We start from the raw sequence: 15,601 nt of genomic DNA, 5'->3' as shown, positions 1-15,601 counted from the left end.
TTTTTTTGTTTAATTACCATATATTAATTTATTCTTAAGTTCTCTTCATGTCTGTCCAACCCCAAAATACTGATATCAGTAATTGAATGTTTTCTTCTATTTTTAATCTTCAAGTCCTCAATGTGTTTTCTTTATATAAACATTTCATGCAGATATTTCCACATTCCTTTTAGGTAACTGTAACTGTCTCATGTATCTTCACATAGAATTCTAAAACTCTCAGTGACCACCTGGTTGCTATTGCTTATCTGAAGTAGACAAGATTTTGAAGCACTTGCAGTTTTATGGCAGGACCCTGAATAATCATTCCTTTTATGTTGAGCATCTTTTCTCGAACTTTGGATATTTATCCCATGTTTTAAAATTTCTGCAGTTATGAATTCTCAGATTTTTAGATATCCCATTGACTCTCTGGAACTATAATAGTTTCCTGTCTTTTTTAGATCTAAACACTTATAATGTTATTGATAGGATTTTTAATTTTTATACAGTTATCTTTATACTTCATATAAGGGACAGAATAATGTGGGACATACTTAGACCACAGAGTTAAAAATGGGCTATGTATCAAAATTCTTTAGGTAGTAAATTTCATCCAATCAAAAAAAATCCTTTATTTTTCTAATTTATAATTCATATCAGAAAGTAAATACAGTGTCACCCTTTTAAAGGACATTCATCTACATTTCTGTGGGTGTTTTAAATCTCTGTAACTATATTGACATTGACTCTCCCATTTAGCTGGACAAAAATGTGCCAGGAAAGAAATCATGTATCAAGGTATAAGTTTTGGGTTTAAGTAGGAATACTACAGAAAAAAAAAGTCAGTACTTTTTTTTAAGTCACTGTTTATTGAAACTTGAAAATGCTATTTAATAAAATTGTCACTACAAAATTCAGCTTTTCTTTCAAATAAATGTTGCTTACTTAACTGTAGTATCAAAAATCTAGAGAAAGTAATTTTCTTACAGAACTGAAGACACAATAATCTCAAAATGCAATGAATTAGATGATGGCTAAAACAAAAACTTCTTTTACATGAAACATTGGACAACTGTAATATAGGATAATTTCTGAAGATATATAGTACATTTTTACATAAGCATTTACATGAAAGAGATTATTTGTAATGCCTGTGACATCTTGAATTGCCCCAATATGATGCAAAAGAATAATACTCAGTGATAAGTTCAGTATGTATTTGTAAGCTCAAAATGCTATTTATCTTGTATTGTCACAACTTCTTATGAAGGTTTTATATGAAGTATACAGCTTAATAATCTATAATTATTTGACTCTAGAGGCTTGTTATGGGACATTTACAACATCTTTTGTATACAGTATTGTTGTAATTCACATACTATTAAACTAATTTTGCATTAGTCTAAATGTGAAAGAAGAATTTAAATATTAGGACTACACTGCAGACAGATTTATTTAAACTGGTATACTCCTGTACACAAATCTCAGAAATGGAAGGACATACATTTCTAACACAAGATTATCATACATAGTTTCAGAAGTGAATATATTACTGAAGACAGAAATAAAAGGTATTTGAGAAGTTTTATTTTTAAGTTGCATTTTAATTTCATGCATCAAATTTTTCAAACTTTTGGAAATAAAAAATGTGTTTAAATAGCAAAATGAAATGTATCACTAGACAGAAATAATACTTCCAAAGTTGTCTCCCAATATAATTTATGTTCTTTTCATATTCAAAAGTATGTTTACATGGAGAATGAGGCCTTTTTATATTCACTAAATTACATGTATGTTGTGATACAGTGTACAATATTGCACATGTCCACATTCACATGCATTCTGAATTTGGTTAATAAATCCACAGAAAATTATTTCTTAAGAAAAATACTAAATTGCCTGGATATAACATGATATTACTTAATCATTTTTTATAATATTTAGACAGATAATCAAAAATTTGCTTCTCCTCCAGTAAAATTCTTAAAAATTGTAAGTTTACCTCTCAGTATATTTTAAACTTTTAATTCTGTTATGCAGGTCAGTAACCTTGAATTTGTGAAGCCTTATTTATTGCTTCGTTAGGGAAGGGTGTTTTAAAGTCCCAAAGCATTTATGAAAACTCTTTAGCTTGTTAGTATTAAAATTCCCATGTCTCTCTAGTGGTAGGCAGTGACAGAAACCTCTGTTCAGTTGATTAAGACTTCCTGTTTTTTTGCTTTTTTTTTCATGTGACTCTTAGAATTTAAGGTGCCTTTGAACCATTCCTGCTTCAATAATTGTATTGTGATTGTCAGTAATAGTTCTTATTGTTTTTCCCCTTTTGCCTCTGGCTACTTGTTGTATTCCCTCTGTTTATCAGGAGAGTTTTGTTTTATAAATTACAATTTCTATTAGTGGCATAATGTAAGAAATGTTTGTTTATATAATTCTTTTATCTTCACCTATATATTTTGCTATTTTTGTCATTCATTTCAGTCTTGTTTGAAGTTTTCTTAAATCACTGTCTGCTAATTTAAACATTAGGGAAATAATGGGTGTTTAAAATGTTTTTCTTTTGATTATGGACCACATTGTCTTGCTTCAGTGCATGCCTCATAATTTATATTAAACTGTCTGTTATCATTGTTGAGGTATAAAGACTAAATATTTTTATCTTTGAAGAAATGTTGAAATTCTGTAAGAGAAAGAAAGAAATTATTAGTAGATGACTTTAATGCACTGTTGGCTAATAGTAGAAGTTTTAATGTTTGCCTTGTCTCCAGTAACCTCATTTGGAGGTGTCTCTAACACTTCATTTTAGATGCTTTCTTCCTAAGCTATGGCTTCTGCAGGGTAATTATAAAAGATCATGTTGTTTACCAACTTCTCTTAGCTTGAAAGTACAGGATTCTATAGCAGCAAACAGCTGCTAAAATCTCAAACTAGGTTTTCTTTTCTTTTTTTTTTTTAATATTTATTTATTTATGTATACAAGAAACTGGGTTACAGGCCAGAGGTGTATAGGGGATGGGGTGAGAGGATACACTATAGACAGAGTGGGGAGCACAACAGGCAGATCTACTGAAATACACTGCTGAGGGATACAGCAATTGTGACAGGAGAGGTCTGCTGTGCCATGTGGGTCACCCCCCTGGCTGGGAATTGAACTCCTGCTGCAGTGGCTGTGGACAGTTTCATAGTGCTGTACTGTAAACCCTCTCTACCACTAGAGAGACCCTTAAAGCAGGTTTTCAACATTTCAGCTATCTCTTTCTCCCTGGGAACCTATGGTAGCATTCAAGTATGCCCTAATTAAAAATTAGTAAAATACTGGAGGGTTCATATTCAGATTTCAGGACCTTCCCTTTATGGTTCTTCTCCATTCAATTTCCTTCTATTGTAGATTCAAATGATGACCTATAATATTTCTACCTAGTGTAATACTAACTTCTACTTAGTGAACATGCTGTGTGTAGTAAGCAAGCTAGAGAGAATCCTTATGGAAAAGTCAGTTAAACTTAGATATCACCCAGTAGATTTCCTTTTACTCTAGGGTTATATATATTCTCCACTTACAGTCTGAATTGTGTACTCTAGAGTGTTTTTAAAGTTAATTGACACTGACATGAGATAAAAGCTACTCAACAATTTTTAAGACAGGGAGGCTATGCCAGGAATGCATGTTTATATGTACTATGCATTATTTACATATAAATTCCCTTGGGTTTCCAGAAAATTTCAAATAGCATGTCTAATGATAATATTTAGGAGTATTTTTCCTAAATCTTGAACAACAAAAAAATGTTTTAGGTACTTTCCTAGTTTTAAAGTTACATAGAAGCATGAAGTTACATCACTGTCTGCTGTGATTTGTGATATGTGTATGTAACTAAACTGTGCTTCTTAGCTACTCATCAGTTAACATCTTTTCATGTTTGTCAGACATTCTGCTTTATTACTTGTCTTTTCTGTATTTGTGGAGCACTTCTGACCAGTACTAGACTCATAAGAATCTTTCATAGTTTAGAATTTTGTTCAAGTAAATTTTAATATTAATAAATATCATGTAATGAGTATACATAAAATCACATAACAGAAAACACATAAATATTAGTTCTGTTTTGCTGACACTGGCTGGGCACTGTGCTAAAAATTCTAAATGTATTTATACATTTAATCCCTGTTAACAGCCATATGATGAAATTGCTGTTACTATCGTTATATTAGTAAGAGAATACTATTTTGTATATTACAAAAGGATGCAACTATGACTAAGTAGTAAAGACAAATTTTGAATGTGTACTGCCTTATGGAAGATCATATGTTTTGAGGAGCTATATCTCACTGTTTTGCATGAATATTTATAAAGCGACTTTAGTGTGAAACTTTTCTTTCTATTTTCTAAAAGCAGAATAATGATGACCCTGAAAAATGATTAATTTAAATTTTAAATATAACTATTATTTTCTACATTATAAATATATTGTATCAAAATGTAAAAGCATTTTTGTTTGCTGTTGCTCTGTCTTTTGAAAGAAACATAATTTATTGGAAATAAATTTCATATTAGCCTAAATGATTTTTTGTGGTAATTTTTAAGGTTTTTAGTTTTTCTAGATTAATGGTATACATGAATTTAAGTGATTTTCTCCAAATTTATTCTTTTTTTTTACATCAAAAGTACAGGAAAAAAATCCTGTTTTGTTTAAGTATTAGTAGGCACCAGTAAGTATCATAAACAAATTATGCAATATTTGTTTTAAATGTTTTAGATTCATTAATATAGAAGGAAAAATAAAAAGATAAATGAGTCAAACTTAAATGGAACAGGATAAGTCATGCATAAATTGTTTTATATCACCTACAAAAGGAGCAAAAGATCATGGGTAAATAAGCAAAGTGATTAGAATGACTAATAATGTCATAATGTAGCTAATAATATATATTTGCAGCATTTGAAATATGCAATTATTTCCATGTGATGAAGGTAGTGCCTTACACTTACTTAATAAAAATCCCTGCATAGTTATAGCAAGACAAAAAAATAATAATAGCATATATGTGGGTGGAATATTGGAGAGTAAAAAATTGTATTTTTTCAAAAAATGTATGTGTGGAATAAAAAATGTGAAATAAGATAATACATGTTACTAAATATTATTCATAGAGGTATTCATACGGAAATTTAGCCAAAATAAATAAATACATAGTACTTCTATTGACGTTACAAGTGTTTTCAAAATAACCTTTTATGATTTTTTTTTGGAGAGCTAACCTTTTATGATTTTTTTTTGGAGAGCTGGGGATCTTTTCATATTGTGACAATAGTCTTTATAGATATAGAAATTGTTTGTATTTTGGAAATATCCCCATTGAGTGTGTTTCAGCATTTTTGTTTTGTTAAACCAAAAGAGTTATTAAATATTTTTAAAAGTTGTAAAGTAAAAGAAGAGTAAGTAAAACAAATCTGAAGAAATTTACATAATACTATTATACTTGGAAAGGATATCTTCTTGACTAATTTTGTTATTTTTATTAAAGACAAGTAACCTTTTCTGTAAATAGTCAAATGGTAAATATTTTATACTTGGTGGGTCATGAGGTCTCTATGACACGTATTTTATTGTAGCAGGGATGCAACTATTGAGACGAAAGTTCAGCTAATGACAGATGATATTAATATCCCTGCAGATAAGAATTATGAAGTTTTGGGGGAAATCATAAAGCAAATACTTGGAGACATTAAAGTAATAAAACACAGACAGAATCTGGTAAGAATTTCATCCTTGAAATAATGTGAGCCTAATGTTTAAGGTCCGTATGTTAACGCATTTTTCCCTTGAAGGCTTGTTTTATTCTACTTGTTATAATGAACATCATACTCATACTGAAATCTGTGGTCTTATTGCTTTGAGGTGCTAAAGGCCAAAGTTAAAGGCAACTGTAGAGATTGCACATTGTGTATATAAATCTAAGATAGAAGCAGAAGTTTATATCCCATTAAGTTAGATGGGCTTCATGCATGTTATGATTTTTCTAAATGTCACACTCTTATAATACAAAAGATTTTCACTACTTACGAATGTAATTTCATAATATAATTGCTTGGTCGAATAAAATCAAAACTATTCAAAGATGAACAACAAAATCCAAAATTTCTACAATGTAATTTCAAATCTATTGAGTATACAGTAAAATTTAATGAATGTGCAAATAATCATGGATATATACCAGTTTTGTGGAAAATATAAGTAATCTAAATAGAATCCAAGGTGATTGATATTAAAATGAGCAGTGAAGTACTTAGAAACCTCTCTAATAAATGTGTTCAAAAATAAGTAATGGTCGTGATAAATAACAGATAGGAAATCTCAATAGATTAGTTGGAAAAAATGTGAAATAATGGAATTGCTAAACCTCAAAACTATAGCTCTAGAATATAAATTCTGTTTCATGGATTTAAACAAATATACAAAAGAATAATAATAAGTCATTAGTGAAATGCATTCCCCAAATGTATGAAAATTAGAGAAACATTTTTTTTACTTAATTGCTAATCAAAATAAAATTCAAAATACTCTTAAAAAATCACTTCAAATCATATCCTAATCTAATGTGATATAACCAGTGATACATATAAAATAATAAAAGAAAAAATACAGGTAATGAAATATAAAAATCTTCCCTGATTTATCTTTAAGATAATATGTGTAAATGATATAACATTAATATGGAAGTAAAATCAAAACATTAACATAAAGACTGTTGAGAAATATATATTCAGCAAAAACACTGCACAGTGAAGGTGAAATAGTATTTCATAATAAAACTAAGCAAAAAAGTGACAGGATTTTGAGCCAGCAAATCTGTACTTTAAGAATTGCTAAAGTCTATAAGTAAAATTACTCCAAAGGGAAATCAGAGGCAGTTTAATTATTATTCCTTATATGTAATGTTTATTGTTTCTTTGGTAGTACTTTTAAAAATTAAGCATGTACTTAATTGTTGTTGCACATCAATGTCATGAATTTGGAGTAAAAGATAAGATACCCTGATGATTATACATTAATTCAGATTATACATTAATCAGATAAATAAATAATTCAGTTTGTTATTTGATATATATTTTCTATAAGCCATAGAAATAATAAGAGGTGTAGTAACTGGTTATTGGTGAATTGATTCTATATACATAACATATGTATACATACATATATAGGTATGTATGAACAGTGAAGTACTTGGAAACTCCTCTAATAAATGTGTTCAAAACTAAATAATAGTCATGATGAAATAACAGATAGGAAATCTCAATAGAGAAATTGGAGAAAATGTGAAAAATTGAATTGCTAAATCTCAAAAAACTAAAGCTCAGCTTATAAGAGGTGTGTGTGTATGTGTATTTAAGAGGTGTGTGTGTATGTGTATTTAACCCATTTTACACTATTTGTACCAAAAGCAAATCAAATAAATTATATAACATAATTAGTAATGTTAATAATTTTGTATATTCAATAGTGTAAAAACTCACAAAAATAATTTAAATATATTGTATCTGTCTGTCTATGTAAGGAATGCTGATCGTTTAGTCATTGTTCTTATTTAATTTGATGAATGATCATTTCCTAATTATGCAAAACTTTTAACTAAATGCAATATCGATGTTTAATTTGCTATTGTTCCCCTTGTTTCTTGTTCTGTTTGAGAAAGAAGTTAATGAATATGTAATATTTACATAAATTAATTGAACAAGAAAAGTCAGGCTGATACTTTAAATTTGTATAAATTTAATTTTTAATTTAATCTTCTAATCCTATTGGTATTTTCAGTATCATGATTCTTTCACTTACATATAATATCATTAGAGTCTTTTTTTCTTGGATGTTTGCTATCTTTCTAATTTTGCTGTTATAATTTAAAACTAAAAAATAACAATAAAACAATTTAAAAAACTTTTAAAAATAATGTATTCCTTTAACCATTTTAGTTAAATTTGCTGGGAATCTAGAAAACATTTTGTTATGTATATGCAAGTAATTTTTAGGTCAGAAAGATAGTCTTAGGATATACAATATCTACTTTTAATCAGAGGTCACTATTGTGTAAGTTCTTGCTCTTTGGAATATCTTTAGACTGGTTCATAATTAAATACCTCATACCTGTCTGTTTTTATTTATGCACTGGTGTCTCTTTGGTATAGTCTATAAAATGCATTTTGGGGGGAGTGTTACCTAAGCATTGATTCCCATAAGGAACTTTTGGAACTTTTTACTCTCAGAGGAAGGATGAAGTCTCTCCTCCTTTCTCCTTGCTGCCCCATACTCCTTTTTGCATTTTACACTCTTTTTCTGGTCATAATTGTTACCCGTGTAGCCATTATAATCGCTGTGAACATTATGAAATTGACTTTTCTTTGTTGCCCTTTCTGATGCTGTTTTAACTTCTTAGAAGAAAAAGAATTAAAGATTTTCTCCTGTGACCAAGCAAAATCTTGGCTTAACCTTTATTTTTGCTCCCCATTAACACTAGTTTTTTTTTTTTTTTTGACTTTCATTGTTGATGGTCAGAAATTAACTGTCACTCTGATTTGTCTGTTTGCATTAGGCCTTTTTTTCCTGATTGGTGTGTCTTTTCAATTAAAAATATTATTATACATACAAGAACTGGGGTATAAATCAGAGATGTGGTGTTGGTCAGGGGAGGGTTGGGCAGGAGACTGAGTGGGAACTAGAATAGGCAGATCTACTGAAATATACTGCTGAAGGGAACAGCAGGCAAGACGGGAGAGGTCTGCTGCAGCATACTTGGGTTAGCTACCCAGCTGGGGATTGAACTCAGGCTGCTGCAGTGATAGCTCTGAAACTGAACCCCCTTTGCCACAGGGGCAGCCCCCTACTGATGTTTTTAAACAAATATGAGCTCTGCTCCCATTACTTGTAACTTTTTTCCTAAGTAAATTAATTGAGATGGAAGTGTTCGACTGTAGAGAAATACTCTGTTGTTTCTGTAAGGCAACTTAGGAGCTAAAATCACTGGACATAATTCAGGAAATAAACTGGGGGGAGATTTTGTAGTAAAGGTCATTTACATATGTCCTTATTTCTTTCTGTAGGTTTACACACTGCTTACATGGCCAATATTTATGCAAGGTTTTTTTTTAATGTAATTCTTGGCATCATTATTTTCATTTCTTTCTTCTTCTTTTCTGCTTGTTTCTCTGTTGGGTATGAGTTAAAACTGAGTATCGGCAAGGATTATGGAAGCTCTGTGACAAGAACTAGAGGCATGTATGTGTATTTTTTATTATTTCACAAGGTTATTCTGAATAAAAAAAAGGAAGGGGTAAGCAGGCAAGTGAGAATGTGCCAGTTATGTAAAGCATACGATGGTTGTTTTTCTTAACAGTTTTATATCATGTGTTGTTGTATTATTAGAATCATATGCACACAATATGTATTTTTCAATTGCTTTAGATTTGAGCCCAAACCTTATACTTACTCACAGGAAGAGTAATGTCTTTAAATATTATTAAATGTTAATTTTATGATTGACATGTTCTATATTTAAAATATATAGGAAGTAATGATGTACATAAATTTACATAAAAAGAGTAACTTTTTTTAATCTTTCAAGAAACATAACACCAACTATTATTATACTGTCTGTATTTTTGATGTTGTCAAGGTGACAGGAGATTTACATTTTTGAAAATATTTTAAAATTGAGGGTAGAAAAGATTTTAAAATTGCTTAAATCACAGTTCCAATATTTTTTGATACCTGAATGTCATGAGTGAAAGAATAGCTATATTTAAAACAATTTTATTGTAACTACCACCAAATCATCTTAAAAAATGCAAAAAAAAGTATGCATTGCTTTGAAATGTTTAATTAATTGTATTTCCATACCAATAGTAAAGATAATTTACTTACAATTATTTTTTAATCTTTGAGATTTTTCCATGTAAGTTTTCCCATTTCTGAAATTAGAGGATTTTGTTTTTGCTTGATGTATAACCATTAGCTTCCTTTCTTTATAAATTAGAAGAGTTTTAATCATGCAAAGCCTTTCCATTAAACAATGGAAAGTAATAGAAAGATTTTATCACTTGATTTGTATTTGTGTTAGATAAAGTCATTTGGTACAATCACTTTCAACTCATATTTTGGTCCCGGGTGAACCAAAAACCTTCTAAAAGTAAAGAGTATGTTTATTTTCTGCTCTATAGTGCAGATGAACTTCTAGGTATACCCACAACCCATAACCACTTTTTTGTTGGCCAAAGGTAGCAGGAGATGTTCCCTGTTGGAAGTTCTGAACCTACTTTGCATGGTCCTCTTGTAGGTGACCACAAGGTTGTAGCAAGCTGTATGCTCAGTCTTCTGAATCAGCTTCAATTTCATGAATTCCTACCAATGTAAACTAATTTATTTTCTTTTAAAAAATCAGGTATTGTATTCATTTGATGTTTATCACTACATAATGTGGTAGTGTCTCAATATTTTGGTAAAAATTGGAGAAAGGAACAATGTACAGAAAGTGTGATATTTATATTCATAGTACAACATAACATAGAAAACTGTATATTCTGTAGTCAGATTTGAAGGAATAAAATTTGAATTTTCCAAAAAGTTTGTAAAAGTGGCAGAAATCAGCCTACTAAACCCCAATATTAGAAAGTTAGTACAATTAAACAAGTTTTCACAATCAACCAAACAGGTCTTCTACAATATAAATATCTATATCAGGAAAAAAGTTGTTTATTAATCAGTAAATAAAATGCTTATTAATTATAAGACAATCTTTATAATGTTATTTTAAAATCTTTGTTATAATATATGTCATTTGCATATAATTTTTCAAGCATATATTTAAGATCAGAATTAGACTTCCTTTAGTATGTAGGAATTACAATATTTTCCAATTGTTACAACTTAGCAAAGCATGCATAAAAATGATTAAACATATACTCAATTCTCAATTATTCACACTAATGGAGAGGAAAAAAATATATGTGTAGCAGTAACACAAAGAGACAATCCTAACTCAGTTTTAGCTATGGAGTATAATTCATCATATCCATACCGTTCTGTAGCAGCTTATAACTCTGTATTTTTCCATGGCAAAGTCCTGTTCATCTAAGTTTTAAAATCTGAACTCAAAAGATTTGGCCAGGATACTTTGAAATGTCAGGGTACAAAGACTAATTCACTAAAACTTACATTTTATTAAATGGACACCAACGTTATATTAACAACAAAAAGACAATATGAGGCTCAGTATTTCTTATTTGAACAGATAAGAATCAGTTATTATTAGTTAAATTTTTTTTCATTCACTTACTACATATTTATTAGATGCTGATAACATCTCATGAAATAAACATAGTTCTTGCTCTTCGAAACATTGCATTTTAGTAGTGAGGGTCAGACTATAAAAAATAAGGGGAAGATAAGTGTGATGTGTAGCTATTTTAAACAGTATTAAATTTAAGTAATCTACTTTCATATAGTGTCAGAGACAAGAATGAAATATTCAGAAGCCAAGCAGATAGCTGAGAGAATGGATGTTGAATGCAGAGTGATCAACAAGTCAAAAGACACTGCTGTAATTGACTTGTTATAGTTTCCTTATTAGAGGCTGCATGATAAGCTGAACATGAGGAAGGGGACATTGAGTTGTGTATATTAGGTTTCCTCCTGCATTAGACAAGAAGCAACTGGAACATTTTGAGCAAGTTGATGTGATAGTTCTTATAACTTAACGAAACCTGTTCTTTAGACATTAAACTGTAAGGAGAAGAAAGAGGATGGGTGGTAGCCAATTAGGATGTCATCAAAATTAATGTAGGTGTGGAAGTGGTAAGAAATATTTGGTTAATGGATCTAGAAGTAGTTGATATGGCTCATAATTTCAGTGTTATGAAGTTACTTTTTAAATTATTTTCCATTTTCCTCAATAGCTACATTCTTTCAACTATTTCATTACAATATAGTATAAAAATTTATCTTTGATCATTTGTTCAGTCCTTCAGAACCATATTCACTTCTTATTTCCAAGTTTTTCTAAGTTCTATTAAAATTGTTCTTCCTAAGAACACTGATAACCAATTCAAATCTGAACCCGTGCTTTTTTTTTTTTTATTATTCTTAGTGTATTAGGATATTTTTTATACTTTAATTTACACATACTTTAATTTCCATATAGTTTTTTTTTAAGATTTATTTATTTATGCATATAGAACTGGGGTACAGGCCAGAGGTGCGGGATGGTGAGAGGCTTCACCCGAGACAGTGGGGAGCAGAACAGGCAGATCAAGGAAACACACTGCTGAGGGGAGCAGCGGGCGGGTCAGGAGAGGTCTGCCACGCCATGTGGTCACCTCTAGGGCAAGCAGGGATCGAACTCATGCTGAAGTGGCTTTAGCTTCTCAGTGCTGCGCTTTAACCCGCTGCACCAGGGAGGGCCTCCATATAGGTTTCTTATAGAGCACATGCAAATGGATTTATTTTTGTTATGTAATCCAAATTGCTTTCCCTATAGAGTAGATATACAACTTCCATTATATATATATATATATATATTAAATTGAAGGAGTATTGGTTTACAACACTGTATGTGATTTAGAGGTATAGGATCACCCCTTTCAGAAATTACTCTACCATTGCATACCCACCACCAAAGCATCTGTATTCTGACCTCATAGTCTTTGGGCCACATCTACTTTGTTCTGTTTCCCACCCACTCAGTTCTAGACTTATGTCTAGGCTTCGTTATTGGTTTGATTTTATCTGATGCTGTGTTCTGTTTCTCTGTATTCTATGTGTAGGTGACACCATCTATAATTTGTGTTTATCTTTCTGGCTTATTTTAATCAGAATAGTTCCTTCATTTCCATCCATGTTGCTGCCAATAGTGAGAGATTATCTTCTTTTATAGCTGAGTAGTATACGATTATGTATATATAACACAACTTCCTAAAGTACATATCTCCCTTGGAAATTTAGCTTGTTTCTATAATTTGTTGTAAAGAGTGCTATGATAAACATAAGGGTGATATGTATCTTTGCATTTGCAGTTTTGTATTCTTTGGGTGGATATCTAGGAATAGGATTGGATCATGTGGTAAATCTATTTTTAATATTTTGAGCAACTTCCATACTGTTTTCTGTAGGCCTGGACAGTCTACATTCCTCCCAACAGTGTCCAAGGGTTCTATTTGTATACATCTTCAGGAACACTTATTGTCTCCAGTTTTTTTCATAGGGCCTGTTTTCACAAGTGTGAGGGAGTTTCTCACTGTGGTATTATTTGCATTTCCTTCTCAATAGGCAAGGAAGAGCATTAATCATGTGTCATAGACTAGGTCTTATTTGGAGAATGCCCGTTTAGTTCTTTCTGCCCATTTTTGATTGAATTACTTGTTTATTTTTTCTTGAGTTGTAGGAGTTTTTGTAGATCTTTGATATCAGCCCATTGTCAGAGATATGGTATGCAAATATTTTCTCCTATTCAGTAAGATAAATATTTAGTTTTTTTTTTAAGATTTATTTATTTATGCATGCAGAACTGGGGTACAGGCCAGAGGTGCAGGGATGGTAAGAGGATTCACTAGAGACAGAGTGGGGAGCAGAACAGGCAGATCAACAAAGTATCCTGGTGAGGGGAGCAGCGGGCAGGTCAGGAGAGGTCTGCTGCACCACGTGGGCTACATCTAGGGCAGGGATCAGACTTGCACTGACGTGGCTGTGGCCAGTTTGCAGAGCTGCATCCTAACTCGTTGCACCATTGGGGAAGGATGATATATTTTAGTTTTAATGGTAGTTTAGTTTTCTGTGCAGAAGCTTTTTGGTTTGATGTGATGCTATTTATATTTTCTGTTTTCCTTACTGCTGGTGACATATCCACAAAGTTGTCACTGAAGTCTGTGTTATAGGATATCTTGCCTGTATTTCCCTCTATGTGTTTATGTTTACAGTTGCATTCTTTTGCAAGTGACGGCTCAATTTTTCCATCACCATTTATTGAGTGACTAACACCATTATTCCTTTTTAAAAGTATATGCTCGGGTCTTGTTCATATAAGTGTGGGTTTATTCCAAGCCCCTCACTTCTGTTATGTTGTCAGTGTTCCCTTTTTGTTCCAGTATCATATGGATTTGGTTATTAAATGTTTGTGTTACAGTTTGCAGCCTAATCTGTGATACCACCATTCAACTACCCTTTCTTTCCCAAGATTGTTTTTGTTTTGTCTATTCAGGTTCTTTTTACCATTTCATCTGTTCCATTTCAGTAATGCTTACTTTATTTCTTTAAAGAATACCATTGAATCTTTGATAGAGCGTACACTGAATCTGTATATTACGTTGGGTGAAATGGTCATTTTAAAAATGTTCATTCTTCCCATTTATGAGGAAGGAATATCTTTCCATTTCTTTTCGTCATTTATCAATGTATTATACTTTTCATTGTTCAGATTCTCCCTCTCTTTTGTTAAACTTGCCTTAGGTATGTAATTATTTTTGGCCCATTTGGAAATGGGATCAAGAAAAGAATTCAGTGCTTCTTCTTATCTTAGTGTCTTTGTTCCTGTGATCACTGGACCTTATAATACTTTTTTGTCTTCTTGAAAGCTTCTGACCTCAGACTACATGTTATTAAATCAGAAAGTCTCTCCTTGACCTGCTATGTCAGATACCCTGCTATTTACTTTTAATTCACTAAACATATTATATTGTGGTTTTATGTTTTTCCTTTGACTATTTGATTTCTGTGTATCTCATTTTACCTTGTTGGTGCTCATCACTGAACCCCTGGTTCACAAATAGACATTATGAAAATATGAGATTGATAATATATTGGTAATAGTGAAACATTTTTCATTTGTGATTGTATACTAGGACTCTAAGAGAAACAAGGGAATAAGAGATATGTACATGTGTCTGTATCTCTGAACATTTCTGAGATTTATTATAGAAATTGGTTCATAAACTTACAAACCCAAAAGTCCAGCAGTCTAATACCTACAAACTGGATAACTAGCCAAGCTGGTGCTGTTTTAGTCTTAGACCAAAGAGCTGGACATAGAGGATCTAGAGTAAATCTTAGACTTCAAAACCTGAAGACCCAAGAGTTCAGGAGCTCCTCAGGCCAAGGGCAGGAGAAGATCAATGTTCTGATTCAAGAAGGAGAGCAAGAATTATACTTCCTTAACATTTTTGTTCTATTCAGCCCTCAGGCCTTTGGATATGCAGCCCATGTAAGTGAGACCTATCTGTGCTCTCCCTTTGAATTAAAATGCTAATTTCTTTCTGGAAACACCATCACAGACAAGCTCAGAAAATAAATTCTACCAGCTCTTCTGCTATTTCTTAAAACAATGAAGGTGACACATTAAATTAATTATCATAGATTTCTTTCTACATTCCCAGTTCTTATTTCTTTGTTTATTGAACTATTATGCTTATTTCCTTTTATTGAATTCTCACTAGAATTCGAAAAAAATATAGTCTTGATATTTTTTCTGCAAGTGATTCTTTTTATTTTTTTAATATTCATTAATCTTTATTTCAACCTTAACTCTCTTCTGTTGTTTTATGCCCTTTTTGTAACCCAGAAGATTGAGGTTTCTCCTTTAC

Source organism: Condylura cristata, unplaced genomic scaffold (genome assembly GCF_000260355.1).
Source record: "Condylura cristata isolate star-nosed mole 26May11 unplaced genomic scaffold, ConCri1.0 scaffold00010, whole genome shotgun sequence".
Taxonomy (NCBI): Eukaryota; Metazoa; Chordata; class Mammalia; order Eulipotyphla; family Talpidae; genus Condylura; species Condylura cristata.
The sequence above is the reverse complement of the archived record's forward strand: the minus strand, read 5'-3'. Positions refer to the sequence as shown.